Below are 16,365 nucleotides of genomic sequence, written 5' to 3' on the forward strand. Positions count from 1 at the left end.
CTACACTAACTCCAAGCATGCTTTTCTCGTTGCTCACTCACACTCAGACATCTGGCAGGAGAGAGGATTCCTCCCCACCAAGGATAATGCTATTGTTAATGCCTCTTTGATGAACAGATTTCACCAAGTTCTCTGTTTCCAAACACAAGAGATAATTCTTCACTGCTGGGGACACCAGTCTTCAATGTACCCAGTGACACAAGGCAACAAGAAGGCTGACCAAACTGCAAGGCATCTGGCAAACCCAAGAGCAAGTGCCCCCATAATCTTCCTTTCTACTTCCCTTAAGCCTACCTACTCTCAACAGGAACGACAGGACCTGCTCACTTCCAGTGCCCAGGAACATCAGAGGCTGGATCTTCACGGGCAACAAGATAGCACTGTCTTCTCATGCTGCCCTGCCCCTCCTCGCTGATATCCACAATTCTCTGCATGTGGGGCCTGACTCCTTATTCCAGTTTCTTACTCCATTATTCTCATGCCCTAATATGTGCGGACTTCTCAAACAGATCCATGCTTCATGCCCAACTTGCTCCATATTCTCCTCACAGGGAGCACTTAAACCAAGGGTACCCACTCAAAAACTTACAGGTGATCAACCTGGGGAGGACTGGCAAATATATTTCACCCATATACTGACACAGAAGAAATTCATTACCCTACTTAAAAACATGACTCCTTTTCAGGTTGGGTAGCAGCATTTCTAATGGCCAAGGAGACATCAGCAATGGTGGCAGAAACCCTACTTAACAACATCATTCCCAGGTTAGGTTTGCCTCTGTCCATCCAGTCTGCCAATGGGCCTGCTTTCATCTCACAGGTCACCCAACAGGTGTCAGAGGCCTTACCCATCAGCTGGAGCTCAGATCCTCATGGGTGGATGGATTCCCCTGGGCTCTAATATCCATCAGGGTCAGCCCTCGCAAGCCCCTTGGATGGAGCCCGTTTGAGCTGATGTATGGCCGACCCTTCCTGGTTACCCACCAGCTCCCCACAAAGTCTCCTCCCTTGGCTAACTGTTTCCCTTCTCTGACTCTGATTCTCAAGCTTCTCCGAGAGCATGCAGACCTGTGTCTCCCATGTCCTGACCCGAATGCATCAGTGGACCCGGATGTCCTTCCTCTCCAACCCGGAGACTCGGTTCTACTCAAGACTCTTCATCCAGACTCACTTCAGCCACGGTGGACTGGGCCTCACATGGTGATCTTTACCACGCACACAGCGACCAAACTTGGTCACACATCCTCGTGCCATTGTTCCCATCTAAAACCTTTCCAAACCTCTACCTCATCTCAGTGGAAGGTGCAACAGACAGGGACTACCACACTAACCATTCAATGCCAAAGTGCCTCCCCTGCCTCTGACCCTACTCCTAATAATTCTCTACCTCACGTTAACCCAACAGACGAAATAATTCACACAATTCAAGCAGCAACTTCAGTCTCGATATTGAGGCATCCACACTCATATCATGGCTTATTCCAATACTCGTTCTGCTAGTAATTATATGTCTCTTATGAACTATTGCCCCTTGTTTTCCAAGGTTCTTTCAGAAGAAAATTCATAGTGCCCCATGGACTGCCTTCAACTAGATGCTGCTCCACCCCTACACTCTGGTGCCCATGGAGCTTCTTCTGGACCTCACACAGAGACAACAACCCCCTTCAGCAGGAAGCAGCCACATCAATTTCTTCACCCTCTTTCCTATTACCAAGAGGCTGGAATGATGGCTACCAAGGTGGCTGGAAATGGGTGGAATTTGCCTCCAAAAAACCCAGAATGAATGGTGGAATTCTGGTGGGCCCCTCAGGCACTGAGACCACCGTTGCACCAATGAGGGGTACAGACCCATATTCCCCCACCAATAAGGGCCGAGGCGACCCCCGTTTCAGTTTCCATGTCAAGGAGAGTTTAAAAGGGCCCCTTCCCCATCTCTTCCATGCTCTTCTTCCTCTGCAGCCCACACCTTCCTGTCTGTCCTTTCTGCTGCATGGGGAAGGGAAGCCCGTGAAATAAAGGCCATCTAAATTATTTTCATATATTTGGCTGAGTTATTCTTTCCCTGGTGGTCAGCGAATCTAACATTTGGCGAGCAGCGAATCTAACAACAGTTGATGCATGGATACACTCAACTGAAATCTTTAGCATTAATATTTTTAAGATTTATTTTATTTTTATTGCAAAGTCAGATATACAGAGAGAGGAGAGACAGAGAGGAAGATCTTCCATCCATGGATTCACTCCAACAGTGACTGCAACATCCAGTGCTGTGTGGATCTGAAGTCTGGATTCCTCCAGGTCTCCCGCATGGGTGCAGGGGCCCAAGGCTTGGAACCATCCTCGACTGCTTTCCCAGGGCAGAAGCAGTGAGTAGAAAGGGTAGTAAAACTGCCAGGGTTAGAACCGGTGCCCATATGGAATCCCGGCACATTCAAGGCAAGGACTTTAGCAGCTAGGCCACCGCACTGGGGCCAGCATTATTACTTAATATAAATAGTTTTGTAATATCCAATAAAACCATGTTTTTCCTATATGAGCTAAATATTCTGTTAGAGGGATAACAAAACCACTAAAATGAGAGCTATTGTTACATTATGTTAAGGAAATTCATTTATTTAACTGGTTAGGATTTTGACTTTAGTAACTGCATGCAATTTGTTAGTAGGCTTGTGAGTTTTATAGGTTGCATTTTTAAACAGTTACACTGACAGTTCAACATTATAGGACTAGCACTAGTTCTTCCATGAATTTCAAATTTATGTTTGGCAAGCAACAGGAAACTAATCCATGTACAGTGTTGATTCTGAAATAGAATTTCAGACATGGTGTATTTTCCAAATTTAGTAGCATTCATGTGGAGGTCACTTTTATTGAAAATAGTGTCCAGCTGCTAGGCCTGACTGCTCAGATAACTCGGCCTTGTGTGGGGAGGGGGTGTGGTGGCCTGTGGGAAGTGTTAGGGGCTGGGAAGAACAGGACACCAGTTTGGCCTCAGGGAGAAAGGGGTGTTGGAGGCCACGCTCTGGGAGGGGCTGGGGAGGAGTCAGTGTTTAAAGCTGTTCCCCATCCGGCAGCCAGCCTCAGATCCAGCCCAGGTGTGAGAGGCCTGTGGCACCAGGGCGCCTTGGCAGCAGCAGGGACGGAGCAGCGCTTCTCACCTTCCCAGAAGGTTTGTCAGTAGGGTCACAGCAGCAGGGACGGGGGCCGGTGGGGGGACTTTGAAAAAACAGTTAAGAACACCTCTCCAGGGACACCGGTCAGCAGGTCCTGCTTCTGACTCTACAAGGCGTGCCAGATTGGCTGGGAGCAAAGACTCCATTTCAAGAACTCTGGACTTGCAGGTGGCCTGCGCCTTCCAAGGACCCGGCTTTCCTTGTCTGTGACTCAGTTTGGGGAGGACACATATAAGGGTCCACAGCTCACCTGGAAAGGAACGCCTTTAGGACGCCTTTCTGCCTCCCATGGCACTACCTCGATCCTCTCACACCCAGGCCTGGAGCCTGGAGCCTCCTGCTCCCCCAGGAGACACCAATTCCCCAATTTTGGGACTCCAGGAGCCTGAGGGCGCTGGCAGCCCAGGAGCCCAGGTCTGTGCTGGGCTGCCCCAGGAAAAGGTGAAGCGGCCCATGAATGCCTTCATGGTGTGGAGCTCCGCTCAGCGCCGCCAGATGGCGCAGCAGAACCCCAAGATGCACAACGGAGATCTCCAAGAGCCTGGGTGCGCAGTGGAAGGTGCTGGGCGAGGACGAGAAGCGGCCCTTTGTGGAGGAGGCCAAGAGGCACCGTGCCCTGCACCTGCGTGACTACCCCGACTACAAGTACCGACCTCGGTGCAAGACCAAGAACACCGGTGCTGGGCTAATGAGCTCCAGCCAAGGAAATGGTGGCCAGCCCTCGGGACCAGGTTTCGTGACCACCCCAGTGAGCAGGGGTTTTTGGTACCAACACCCCAACTACTCAGCCTACCTGCCGGGTCACTACAGCTCCTCCCACTACAAAGCCCAGGCGCCCCTGTCCTGCTCCGTCCCTCAGAGTGACCCAGAGCAGCTCAGAGCCGAGCTGCTGCCTTCCTACAACCCCTACCCATCCCTGCCTTTTCCGCTCACTACAGCTCCCCGCTGCCCGGTGCTCCCCTGCCCCTCACCCACCTCTGACCCACATGGATGTGGATCTAACAGTAGGACCGCCCTCCCACCCCCCACACCTGTTTCTATAAAGCAGTCTTGAATTAGCCAAAAAAAAAAAATAGAGTCCAAACATTTGGGGTTTCTTTCATGATCTCTAATCTTATGATACAAATCTTTTAACAGGCTGATACTAGGACTCTATGGTCATAAAAACACCTGAGCTGCAGTCAGTTTTCCTGCTCCATTAGGAATAGTGTATCTGACAGTATGAAATTGTACGTGTGTGGAACAAAGCCATTCATTTCGAGATGACTGCTAGAGTTTAGACTGTCATGAGAGTAGTTGGCTTGCAAAGCTCCCTGATAATTTGTCAAAAAACGTTTTGTGTATTTATTTCCATAGAGAATTTCATATTTTGGTGCTCAATTGCTCAAGCAAGCAGAGCCAGTACCGTGGACAGGGAGAGGGTCTGGGGATGAAGCACCCACAGGAGACCAGTGATGGTAGAAGTCCCTGTGAAGTCTCCCTTCATTGCTCCTTGCCCTCTCCTTATGTACTCTCCCCTCCACGTCTTCATTTAGCAGGAGATTGGATACAAATGAGTCCAATTAGTCTACGTGTTTTGAGCCACAAGCCCAGGTCCTGTTGCTGCCCAGCTTAACGAGCGCTAATTAATTCCTTAGCCCACAACGCTCAATAGATCCTAAAATACCTGCTTAACAGTCAGAGCTTCTCATTCAGCAAATGCCAATACACTTGCTTAGTTTGCTTACTTGTTGCTATAATTGCATCCTTTTTCTGTCAAACTTGTTCGTGTTTCATTTTCAAGTTGGGAGCTAGAAATGCTATAGCAAACTATATATTGTTCTAATTCTCCCTGATAGCAATTGTTTCAGCACCTGTTTCATTCTTTCAAAAATCTATTTTGCATCATGTTCTCATATCTGGACTAGTGTTGTGCTTTACAGCCACTTCCTTTATCATGGCCATTTACTTCATATTTATGTTTGAAATTTGTTATCTGCTATAAATATAGCAATAAATGGTCCATTTGTATAGATTGAGATTATTATTTACTATATTGATACAGCAATTAAGAACAAAACAAAACAAACATAAGAAGCTTTTGGTATATTTAACATCTTTAAGTTCAGGATCAAGGTCAAGGAAATTTTAACCAAAAGCAGGCACAAGAAAAAATGATTATGTCACAAAAGTATCAAGGTTGATATTTCTGATGATATGGCCTAGGTAATTGTTATTCTCAATATATTTATAACCAATAAACTATTTTCTAATCAAAATCAGAACTTAAACTTTGGAAATGTTGGATCACCATCTGTAACCTTTACCAACAGGTGTTTGTTGAGCTGAATGCCTTTCTTTAGGGGAAGCAGGAATGAAGGCTGTGGTTCAACTGTGTCTCTGAAGAACCCCAGAAGCACAGGCAATTCAAGCAAAAATAAACCAGTGTGATTGCCTGAAGCTCAGGAGCTTCTGCACTGTAATGGAAACCTTCCACAACGTGAAGGGGACAACAAGAGCAAGAGACACATTGCATTATTATGTGACTGCAGCTCAACAACAGAAATGAACACCACCAAATGTGCCCAACTGGAAACCATAATGCTAAGGGAAATGAGCCAATCCAAAAGGTTAGATACCACAGGTTTGCCTTAATTTAAGATGATACAATGTTATGTATTGTCCTGTCCAGCAGGACAGTCAATGGGGTTGCAGCCACCTAGGAGAGAATGAAGGGACAAGAGACACGAAGAATGGACAGCCTGTGTGATACAAATCTGTGCAACCATTTTGGAAGACAGTTTAGAGATCTCTTACAAATCTGGAAACAGACCTAAAGACTCAGCCATCACACTCCTGAAAATTACCCACGTGACATCCACATTCAAATTACTGGACATGTTTATTGCAGCTCAGTTCACAAGGAGTAAGCTAGGGCGCGGCGGTTGGCCTAGCAGCTAAAGTCCTCACCTTGAACCCCCCCGGGATCCCATATGGGCGCCGGTTCTAATCTCAGCAGCTCCACTTCCCATCCAGCTCCCTGCTTGTGGCCTGGAAAAGCAGTCAAGAATGGCCCAATGCATTGGGACACTGCACCCGCGTGGGAGACCCGGAAGAGGTTCCAGGTTCCTGGCTACGGATCGGCGCACACTGGCCCGTTGCAGCTCACTTGGGGAGTGAATCATCAGACGGAAGATCTTCCTCTCTGTCTCTCCTCCTCTGTGTATATCTGACTGTAATAAAATGAATAAATATTAAAAAAAAAAAACAACAAGGAGTAAGCTAGAGAATCAACCCAATTTCACCCACGGATGACTAGATAAAGAAAATGTGGTCTATATAATCTTTGAAATACGATACACCGTCATAAAAAGCATGAGACACTATGTTTTGTGACCAAAAGGTGAAAATGGAAACCATCATGCTTAGTGAAACAAGCAAATCACAAAATGACCAATATCAGCTGTGTTCCCTGACCTGTGGTAGATAAATGCAGAATACAAAAAATACAAACACACAGCGTTCTGTGTGAGCAAGTGAGCATTTTGAGATTTGATTTTCACAATGTTCTGCATTCTTGAGAAATGCTTTCTCTCTCCATTTGTTGAATGCTTTACCTAACGGTACTTCAAGCCTAGAAATCGGAAGGGAAATGAAGTATTTCATTGTGAAAGTTTTGAAACAATGAGAGGAGCATGGTGGGAACATGGGCAGGAGGAGAGGGAGGGAAGAAAGTATCATTTGCTTCTAAATTTGGATTGTTAAATGCACCAACGATGTTCACCTTACAAACATAGAATCTAACCAAGAAGAGCAAAGCCGTGAATGAAGCAGCAGAGTAAACTCCATGTGAGAACTTGAGCAGAGAGCAGTGCATAGAAGCAGGTGTGTGAAGGCAGTGTAACCTCTGTGATAAAGATGAACACGCCGCCATGATGCACACGTCAACACTAACATAAAATAGAGTGAATAAAAACAAACAAAAAAAAATGAAGTACATGTCTGTATCAGGATTGTTGGAAATGCAGCTTTGTAAAGTATTTTTTTTAAGTAACATAATGTAACTGACAGAATATATTTCATTTCTTCTAAATGTAAACAGCTATATCATGGTTTTCACAATTCAGAATATGCCAGTATTTCGTGTGACTATACCACACTTTTTTTTTTAAAGATTTATTTATTTGATTACAAAGTCAGATATACAGAGAGGAGGAGAGACAGAGAGGAAGATCTTCCGTCCGTTGTTTCATTCCCCAAGTGAGCCGCTACAGCCGGTGCGCGCGGATCCGAAGCCGGGAACCAGGAACCTCTACCAGGTCTCCCACGTGGGTGCAGGGTCCCAAAGCATTGGGCCATCCTCGACTGCTTTCCCAGGACACAAGCAGGGAGCTGGATGGGAAGTGGAGCTGCTGGGATTAGAACAGGCACCCATATGGGATCCCGTGGGGTTCAAGGCAAGGACTTTAGCTGCTAGACCACACCGTCAGGCCCTGCACCATACTTTAATCATCCATTTATTTGCCTGTAGAATATTCTTTAGTAGTTTTAAGTTTGTGCTATCATGAAAGATATATTGGATTTTTAGTTACATAGCTGTAGGAGAAAAAATTCTACATTAAAACTTCCCACTTCAACAATGCTCAATATTCCAAGCTGCTTGCCTTTAATTGTATCTTCATGGTAATTGTTATGGGGTGCAGCCAGTGATAGCACGCACCCATTGACAGTGGGCAAATGAAATTTGGCTGGGTCCCCTATCCTCTGTCCTGAAGGTGGGTCCTAACAGCAATGGAATGCTAATTCCATCCTCAACCACTTCCCCCACATCCTAAATGAGCCAGGTTACTGGAAGTTCAATTAGTCTAGGTGTTTTTAGCAACAAGCCCAGTTCCTGTTCCTGTTCATCATAACAAGCACTATTTAACTCTTTAGTCCACAACAATTAGGTATTCACTCCTGCCCACCTGTGACTCATCTATCAACTGAGAGGCGATGCTATTGTATTGTCTTGTAACCACTCCCCTCACAAGCCCCTTTAAAAGGCCCGGGAAGCAGGGGCACTCACTCTCTTTCTGGCCAGGTGCTTCCATTACCCTGGCACCTAGACTCTTGGCTCACACAGGACAGGTAATCCCCTGAGCATGGTCTCTGTGTACTGCTTAGATGAGGCAATGGTTATAATAATGTTGTTTCTGGTGTGTGTACTATCTGGAGTTCCAGGAGGGGTGAGGCCTAGCAGTAGTAGAATGTGGGCAGAGAAGCCAGGGAAAGGTGAATGTCTGCAGCTTTGTAAGTGTGTCCAGATTCTTTGTGAGTGTGCCCAGTTTATTTGTTGCATGTCTCTTAGGATAACATATATTGTTGGGGAAGCTGGGACATAGGTTCTCAGCTTAATGGATGGACTTGAGGATAATGACCATTTGTTCCTTTTAGGATCATGATGGGGTGGATTATGCTTGGTGGATTGCTGTATGCACTTGTGATTTGCTATTGTGCTCTGTTGTCTTCAAGCTTGATTAATAAAGACTCCTTAACAAACCTTAGACATGTCTGGTGTGATCTCACTCACACCCTGCAACAGTAATGTGTATGTGTTCTAATTTCTCCAAATTCTCAGTAAGTATAAGAAGGTCTATTTCTTTGATTTTTTTCCATTTGATTGGATATACAATGTCCTATGTTGTCGCCTGTTATAATTAATAAAAGAAAGTTTCTTTTCATGTACATTGTGAAAAAAAAGCTGTGTTAAAATTTATAGTAAGGTCCCAGTGCAGTAGCCTAAAAGCTAAAGTTCTTACCTTGTATGACCCGGATTCCCATATGGGTTCTGGTTCTAATTCCGGCAGCAGCCCTACTTCCCATCCAGCTCCCTGCTTGTGGCCTGGGAAAGCAGTCAAGGATGGCACAAAGCCTTGGGACCCTTACCCATGTGGAAGACCCAGAAAAAGCTCCTGGCTTTGGATTGGCTCAGCTCTGGCTATTGTGGCCACTTGGGGAGTGAATCAACAGAAGGAAGATCTTCCTCTCTGTCTCCTCTCTGTATATCTGACTTGCCAGTAAAAATAAAATAAAAATCTAAAATATGAAAATGAAAGAAATTTCAATGTTGCTTAGAAATGAGCCCTTGCGCTCCAGTGCAGCTCCCTGTTCACATGCCTAGGAAAGCAGTAGGTGAGTGCTCAGATACTTGGGCCCTGTCAGCCCTGTCAGAGATCTGAATGGGGTGCCCAGCTCTCAGCTTTGGGGAGTGAGTCAGCAGATGGAAGATTGTCTCTCAAACTCTCTCTCTCTCTCTCTACCTCTTTCTCTCTCTCTCCTTCAGATAAGTAAGTACTTGAATCCTGTAATAGTCCTTTCTTTTATTCTGAAAAAGAAAAACAAAAATGAGCCTTTCTCCTTACTTGATTGTGGACTAAGACTATTAGCACATAAGACTTTGTAAAGAAATAAATACATAAATAAATGGATAAATGAATAAAGAAAGGCTAAAATGCTGATGAATAAAATGACACAAGCCATGTGATTAATCATCCTAAACTACTTAGGAAGACAAAGTACTGAAAACGTCCTCAGTAAAGTGACGCTTGACATTAGCAAACTGTTGCTTTGTCATTATGCTTTATGCTTTGACATTAGCAAATTGTTGATTTATCTTTGATTTGTCTTTGTCTTTCAGACATTAAAATGTGCACCTGACCTAAACAGACACAGTTTAAGAATTGTGTTGCTAAGCTGCCTTTGGCCCCACCTGCTGTCCCATGGAGCTGTCCCAATGTCAAGCTTGGCTGCCACACTCCACTGCAGGGACCCTTCCTTCTCCTTTACCTGACGCACTTCTGAACTTGAAAATTAGACAACAGCATTTACAGAAGTTATAATGAAGTTTAACTTACAGGCAAGTGTTTATTCCATGTTATTACAAAAATAAAATGTTGAAATTAGTTTTAGTCAATGACATGCCAATGTAATGTGAAAAACAATTTTAGAGGTAAATTCTTGGCATCCTTGTCTCTGCACAATATTCTAGTGAATTAAATAATTTAATGTGGCATATCAGCTCAATGACATTAGCACCTCTGCTTGTTTTAAATCCAAATTAGGGATGTGCTGACCTGTCACAACTCCTATGCACAAACTACACTGTAGTTCTTGACACCCCTTTGAGTTTATATCAATCATTTGGAAATAACATTTTTTTCTTCTCAGAATGAGCTGTCACTGTTACTTTGAATTGTGGCACTTAAACTGGACTTGATCCAAATTTTCAGCAAGCCATTTGACTCATTGTATCAGAAAGCAATTGATTTGCAAAACATATTTGTTATTTTGCTTTTGAAGCAAATACAATAATGTGTGTGCAAATATTTCAGTAAAATTTTAAGCTAGCTATCTCAGATATATATTTAAATTCTTATCATCTCCTGTCTTCATGTTTTTTCATTCAGTTACAAATAATCAGATGAGTGGTTTTTTGTGTTGGAGTTTTTAAATCATTTTTATTTGAAAGCAGATACAGATAGAGGAGAGACAGATAGAAAGATATTCCATCTGCTGTTTAATCCCCAAGTGTTTGCAATGGCTAGAGCTGAGCCAATCTGAAGCGAGGAGCTAAGAGTCTCCTCCAGGTCTCCCATGAGGGTCCAGGACCCAAAGTCTTTGGGTCATCCTCGACTGCTTTCCCAGACCACAAAGAGGGAGCTAGAAGGGAAGTAGAGCAACCAAGATACTAATGCTGACATGGGATCCTGGCGCTTGCAAGGCAAGGACTTGAGACACTAGGCCTCCATGCCGGGGCCCAACCTAATTTACTCTTTAAGACTGTGTTCAACCCTGGCCTGTGTCCTATCCAACTGCTCCTCTCTTACCAATTCTGTTTGGGACTAGTGGCGTGAGCCTCTAGCATCCCATATGGCTACTGGTTGCTCCACTTCAGACTCAGGCACCTGCTAATTAACCATGCTATTGGAAACTGGCAGAAAGTGGCCCAAGACTTTAGACCCTGTACTACCTGAAAGGAGAGCCAGGCTCCTGGATTGGCCTGGCCACTAAGGCCACAGAGATGTGAATCAATGGATGAAAGATCTCTCTCTCTGTTCTTTTGAATTTCAAATACATTTTTAAAAAGATTTATTCATTTTATTACAGCCAGATATACACAGAGGAGGAGAGACAGAGAGGAAGATCTTCCATCCGATGATTCACTCCCCAAGTGAGCTGCAACGGGCCGATGCGCGCCGATCCAATGCCGGTAACCAGGAACCTTCTCTGGGTCTCCCACGTGGGTGCAGGGGCCCAATACATTGGGCCGTCCTCGACTGCTTTCCCAGGCCACAAGCAGGGAGCTGGATGGGAAGTGGAGCTGCCGGGATTAGAACCAGCGCCCATATGGGATCGCGGGACTTTCAAGGCGAGGACTTTAGCCACTAGACCACGCCGCCGGGCCCTCAAATACATTTTTAAAAATCTTTAAGAAACAAGAAATATGTGTCTAAGTTTTTAATTCATTCATATAAAATGCTTATTGACCCTCTACTATATGATAATACTATGTTGGATGCTAACATCAAAGAAGATAAACATATTTGTGCACTCCTGAAGTTCATAATCTAACATGAGATAATAGACATGAGTATAAAAATAACACAAATGTCAGGTACAGAAATATTCATGTATTTTGAGAATAATCAGATATGAATCAAGGAGATAAGATGATTTTTCTGATGAAGAAATACTAAAACTGCAAACTGACAGATGAAAAGACATCAAAAAACATTTTAGACTTTGTATGTGAAGTAAACAAAGTGCAGGTATAATTCATGTTACAGAAGTAGGAGCAGAGCGATTCTCCCCACCTTCCCTCTAAGGTTCAGATTTTTCTAGGAGTGCACCAGGCAGGAGAAACCCATGCCCAAAGTATATGCACAAAAAATTCACATAAAGTGCTTTGTGAACAAAACACAGTGTTATATTTAGAATATAATGAGGTAAAGAATACAAAAAATATAAAATCATGCATTTGAAGAGGAGTCCACACTTGACATTATGGGATGATTAAATTGTGTGATTTGGTGTCCACAGAAATATATTTTGCAGGTTATTGACATTCTTCAAGAAAAGAAATAACATAACATTTAGGTTTGAAGGGATCAAATGATTTTTCCTGTAATGGATATGAGTGGATGCCTTATTAGAATGAGATTCAATGTGGAAATGACATTTAAAATAGAATTAGAGTTGAGAGGTGTACAAATCACTAGAATGTTCAGTTGCTAATGATGATAAAATGAAATAATTTTTTTTTTTTTTTAAGATTTTATTCATTTTATTACAGCCAGATATACAGAGAGGAGGAGAGACAGAGAGGAAGATCTTCCGTCCGATGATTCACTCCCCAAGCGAGCCGCAACGGGCCGGTGCTGTGCCAATCCGATGCCGGGAACCTGGAACCTCTTCCGGGTCTCCCACGCGGGTGCAGTGTCCCAAAGCATTGGGCTGTCCTCGACTGCTTTCCCAGGCCACAAGCAGGGAGCTGGATGGGAAGTGGAGCTGCCGGGATTAGAACCAGCGCCCATATGGGATCCCGGGACTTTCAAGGCGAGGACTTTAGCTGCTAGACCACGCCGCCGGGCCCAAATGAAATAATTTTTAAAAGATTTCTTTTTGTGTTGCAAAGTCAGATATAAAGGAGTAGAAACAGAGAGGAAGATTTTTGTCTGATAATTCATTCCCCAAGTGGTCACAAAGACCGGAGCTGCACCTATCCAAAGCCAGGATCCCAGAGCCTTCTCCAGGTCTCCTATGCTGTGCAGGGTACCAAAGCTTTGGGCCATCCGCAATTGCTTTCCCAGGCCACAGGCATGGAGCTGGATGGGAAGCATGGGTGATGGGATTAGAGCCAGTGCCCATATGGGATCCTGGCGCATGCAAGGCAAGAACTTTAGGAACCATGCTACTGCACCATGCCTAATGTATTTGTATCATTTTATATGAACAAATCCAGGACCCAGTGTTCAAAATCAAAGAGCACTAGACAATGATTTTTGGGTTTTTGTCAAGTAAAATATACATCACTGTAGAACTATGCCAGCTCCTATTGCAATCTAAATACTTAGAACAAATGAAGAAAGACAATGAGGTATTAGTGCTATGAGCCTCAGCATCATTTGGGCATGCGTGCCAGGGAACAGGGAATATCCACTCCATGTCTCTCACCACCAACAATGATACTCTAGTCATGAAACCCCCCTAACATGATTAAAACCCAACTGTCTGAGAACTGAAGAAACACCTTTTTCAACACACAACCATTTCAAAGTCATCAAATGACCTTGAATCCCCAAGGAGCAGCTGAAAACTAGACATCTGTGGCACCTACTGACATCACTGACATTGAGCAAAACTTGAGAAATCAGAGATTTCACTTTTGGTTCACTAGAACCAAAGTCAAGACTGACAACTCAGTTTATCTTTTAAAAATCCTTAATAAAATCTACCAGTAAAGAAGAAACTATTAGATATCCATGTAGGGCCCTAGGAAACACAAAGAACCAAAGAAGCACCTCCAAAGAGTACAAGTTCACTACAAAGATATGCTTCTCTGAAGGAAATTAGGAAAATGCCTGAAAATTCAAAAGCAAAAGAAGTAATCCTAGCAAAATTCAGTGAGATTCAATAAGTTAGAGATACTCAAGGAGGAAAATGAAAGTGATATGAGAAATTCAAGAGAAGAAAAAATTTCAAAAGAACCCAACAAAACATTTGAAGCTTAGGGACTAGTGCTGTGACGCGACAAGTAAAGATGGCTCCCGCGGTACTGGTATCCCAGACGGTCATTGGCTTCATCCCAGCTGCTTTCTCTCTCTCTCTCTCTCTCTCTCTCTCTCTCTCTCTCTCTCTCTCTCTCTCTCTATTTTTTAAATTATATTTGTTGGAAAGTCAGATCTACAGAGAGGAGAAGAGAAAGAGAAGATCTCCCATCCACTGATTCACTCCCCAAGTGGCCACAACGGAACTGCAATGATTCCAAGCCAGGAGCCAAGAACCTCTTTCGGGTCTCCCACGTTGGGGCTGAGTCCCAACTCTTTGGGCCACCCTTGACTGCTTTCCCAGGTCAAAAGCAGGGAGCTGGAAGGGAAGTGGGGCTACTTGCAATAGCCTCAACCTCCGTTCGGCCTTAGACATTTAGGCAGGTCGGAGTGGGGTGGGCGGTGTAGGATTGCTAGATTAGCAAGGGCGCAGGATGACTCCCACTTTTGGGGGTCCCAGAGTGGCTAGGTGAGTACGCCTGGCCCTGGGGCAGCCAGTAGGACTGCAGGGAGGCAGGGCAGGCTGCCTGCACACACAGAAGGCAGGGAAGGAGGTTGGTGTGGGGCGCCAGGCCTGCCACCCTGTACATAGAACATACTGGGTGCTGGGGGACGTGTAGCTGGCTGAGTATGCCTGGTCCTGGAGTGGCTGGCAGGGCAGGCTGGGCCCGGGGTTGCCATCCAAGGTGGCCCGATTCAGCAATAACAATCAGACCAGCAGGGCAGTTGTGTTGGGTGTGCAGGAGTACGGGAATAACTGGCATGGCCCTGGCATGTGGCAGATGATGGGTGGGACTGGGCATGGGGGAGCTGTCCTGGCCCTGGAGCAGCTTAGTAGGGGGCAAGCTAGAGGCGGGAGTGGTGAGGGAGAGGAGCTGGCAGGAGTGCTAGAGGCAGGGTAGACGCAGGGCCAGTGCTGGGCGAGCAGATCTGGCCTGTACCTAATGCAGTGGTCATGGTGGCTTGGCCGGCAGTCCAGAGGCCCTGGGGGATGCCAGCTTAGAGTGCCCAGCCTTGGATTGGTGGTGGGCAATTGACTGAGTGAGCAGGATGGTGGCCAAGCGCTCTTGGCCCTGAAGCTGTTGTTGATGGGGTAGGCGTGCCGGACTTGTGTGGGGTTAGCAGGATGACTGCCAAGCCAGCTGAAGCATGGAGGGACTGTAAGGGGGGCTGGGGACACTAGAGGCCCCACCTGAGCTCATCTGACCTGGTAGCACCAAGGCTGGTCTGCGGGGTGGGTGTGTTGTGGGGACTCTGGCCAAGCTGACCAAGTCTTAAGGTAGCCTGAGGGACACTGTGGAATGTGGGCTAGAAAGGCAGGTTTTACTGGCCCTGAAGTGTTAATCCAGACAGCCCAGCCCTGGGGGAGGGGGCAGGGCATGGTGGGCCATCCTTGGGGTGCTGTCCAAGTGTGCCATGCCCTGAAGCAGTGGGCACCACAGGAAGTCTGGGGACACATGGGATGGATTCTGAGCAAACCAGACCCAGAGTGGCCTTGTTGGGGTGCAATATAGGTACGGGGGTGGGGGATGGGGTGGAGTCAGCTGAACTTGCTTAACCCTGGAGCAGCATGGGGTTTGCGGGGTCTGAATGGAAGGGGTGTAGGGTGCACTGGCCTAGGTGGCTTGGACTGCTTGACCCTGAAGCAGATGGCTTGCTTGCTCCAGGCCGGTGTAGTACCTGGGCCTAGAGCAATGGGAAAGAGCAGTGGCGCTGGAGGGATAGAGGCGTGTGGAGCATCAGCTGAGCCCATCTGGCCCTGGAGAGGTTTGCAGGCAGGCCGGGAATGGATGTGCATGTGTCTGTGTGTGTCTGTGTTATGGGGGTGTTGGAGAACCGCCCTCATCCTGGAGTACACGGTGGCTGGGCTGGGGGTAAAAGCGTGCCAGCTGAAAAGGCCCATCCTTGCAGCATCAGGCATGCCTGGCTTGCTAATGATTGGCAGGCACAGGGGAAACCACCTGATCTGGAGTGGCAGCGTGGATGTGCTTGGTGTGTCAGGGTGCCTGGCCCTGGAGCAGGGGGCATAACAGAAGGGATAGAAGTGCAGGGGCATCAGCCTAGCTGTTGTGGCTCTGGAACTAGTGCCAGGTGGGCTAAGGGTGCATGGTGTGCCATTAAAGTTGGCCTGGCCCTGCAGTGGTCATTGGGAAAGGACGCTACCGGTACAGGATGGGTGGAGAGTGCTGGCTGATTCTGCTGGCCCTCGAGCCACCTGTTGGGCAGTGGGACAGGCAGGCTAGTCAGGGCTCACAGGCTAAGCAGGTCTGTCCCTGCAGCAGCTGACATGGCAGGAGTGCTAGAGGCACTGTAGGCACTGGGTAAACAGGTCTGGCCCTGAAGTGCAGGCAGAGTGAGGGCTGGAGCACAAGTACACTGGCCTAGCCTGTGTGGCCTGACTCTGG

General features: G+C 46.2%; 1 protein-coding gene and 1 pseudogene across 1 annotated transcript in view; one reads left to right on the plus strand and one right to left on the minus strand.

Annotated features, from left to right (window-relative positions):
• LOC131482927 (zinc finger protein 208-like) overlaps positions 1 to 16,365 on the minus strand; it is an 887,045-nt gene that overhangs the window by 125,042 nt on the left and 745,638 nt on the right.
• LOC131482853 (protein SOX-15-like) lies at positions 3,462 to 4,154 on the plus strand (annotated as a pseudogene).

The sequence above is a fragment of the Ochotona princeps genome, chromosome 21, assembly GCF_030435755.1.
Source record: "Ochotona princeps isolate mOchPri1 chromosome 21, mOchPri1.hap1, whole genome shotgun sequence".
Taxonomy (NCBI): Eukaryota; Metazoa; Chordata; class Mammalia; order Lagomorpha; family Ochotonidae; genus Ochotona; species Ochotona princeps.